This window comes from Dermacentor silvarum, chromosome 6 (genome assembly GCF_013339745.2).
Source record: "Dermacentor silvarum isolate Dsil-2018 chromosome 6, BIME_Dsil_1.4, whole genome shotgun sequence".
NCBI classification, from domain to species: domain Eukaryota; kingdom Metazoa; phylum Arthropoda; class Arachnida; order Ixodida; family Ixodidae; genus Dermacentor; species Dermacentor silvarum.
In genome coordinates, this window is record NC_051159.1 from 41,806,441 (window position 1) to 41,808,548 (window position 2,108).

The following is a 2,108-nucleotide window of genomic DNA, read 5'->3' on the forward strand; positions in this document are numbered from 1 at the left end:
CGTCGCGCGCCATAGGTTGCATGCGCGAGTGAAATCTTGCGTGGTCATCGTGGTCATCGTTTACGTGGTCATCGAGTGAGACGTGTCTATGTTTCGCTGTGTGTGCATGACACCGTGCTCGTTAATATAGTAAGTAAGGTTTACAAGTTTATACCGTGGATAAAACTACTATCTTCAGTTCGTATAGCTGTCTACTAATTTGCTATCGCAATCGATGCTTCGCCTTTCGGGCGAAACTGCGACATTTTTTTATAAGTAGTGAAAGAAAAATGTACTGACCTTTACGGCATCGGTTGGGTTGCAAACTTCAACCTTCATGCATCCAAGTAAGGAGACTCGAACCTGACTACGGCACTCGCAGTCACCTTACTTCTGCAGCACACATGACCAGCGTTAAACGTGGCCTCGCATTCGGTGAGACGCCTCTTTGTTGCTTCAGAATGATCAAGTATCGCGCGAAGCGACACTTAAGGCCCGCAAACCGCCTGCTTCATGAGGCACCTGTTATTTCCTTCGCCCCGCCATCACCTGTATCTCCACCATGTTGAAATTCTGCCGCACCACCTATAGATGCTGGAAAATTTGAATATGACAAGCTCCTGTAGCATTACGCAGGAGTTTAGTGACCAGAAGAAAAAGCATCGAAGCATCCTGGTTATACCTTGCTTAATTTCTGGATGCCTTGTTCTTATCCGTCTCCCCTGAATGTTCGAGTTCCACTGTTTGAATTATAACTATTATCACTTTCAGCAAATCTTTCCCTCACTCCCTCTGCTGGTATGGTGCATGCGTAGCAGATTAAAAAAGCGACGCCGACAATGACTCTAAGCTGGTTTAGCTTGTATGTGTAGCCTCACAGGCTCCGTTCACCTTGCGTACAATCAGGTCTATTTTGCAAGTTGTCGCACTAAGTGACATTATTTACTGTGCCTCAGGGCAATACAAGTTGAAAGTCACAATTGACTAGCGCAGCAGCTTTTATTAAGAATGGCAACCAAGCACGAAAATGTTATATTAAGAGTGATTTTAGAGTGCTTTTAAGAGGCAGCATATTTTGTCGTTGACACAGGAACAATATTTTTTACATTGCTACAAATTTTAGGTAGACGCTGTTGGCGCACTGCGTGCTGTTTGGGTTGCTTTATTTTCTCTGACACGGCACATGTTTAAGCAATGTTGGCGATTGAAATTCGCTGATACTTGAATGAAATTGGCTATTGCCATTTCTTGATGACATGGCTGGAGCACTGCTGTACAACACAGCAGTGGACGAAATTTCGGTGCTCTTCTGCAATACTCCCTGATATTCCTTGTACATTTTGTCCACACGGAGACGACAATGATGATTCAGTAGTATGTGAGTTATCCGCGAAAAGTTCACTTTGTGGTAAAATTTTCTTGTATAACGGAGAAAAAAATTTAAAGGTTCGCTCCCCTCGGAAAGGTAATCGCTATTATCGGTCAAAGCACAGCTATTGCATCAGAACAGATGAGGTTGTGGACGACGAGGCTGTTAAAAAATGCCACTGTACAGCACCGGTAGAGTAAGCAGGGTATGGAGAGCCGCGACAAACAAAGCCGCCGTCACCTCGCCGGTATCTACTTATTTCTATGCTCACCCACGAAGAATGTGGGTGTGGTCAGTATGGGGCCGTAACCATTCTGGACAAGAACGAACGAATTATTCTCAAGTATTTTTAGTGCACTCTCATTCTTTCACTCTGTAATGTCGTAAAGCAAGTAAACATCGTTTTTGGAAGCAAATTATCCGCCCTGCTAGCTACGTTTGTCTGTACCTCGGTTGATAGTACGGTTAACGAGGCTCGTTTCCTCGAAACGCGCGTCGAATTTCTAGTAAGGAATTAATTTAAAGACACCCATGCTGAGTGGTTTATGTTTCAGGTGAGCGTGAGCTCCGTGGCTGCCCAGGTTGATCCGCAGCATTTTAGAGCGCCATCCTTCGCGAACTCCGTACAACAGCGGTTCGTTATGATCATCCAATCAGTCATTCAGCAATACCATAAATATTGACCTTGATTCATCGCTTGACGGAAATTAAGCTTGTGGCAACTCTTCCACGATGCCCACTCTGAAGTGGTCTGCCCTCA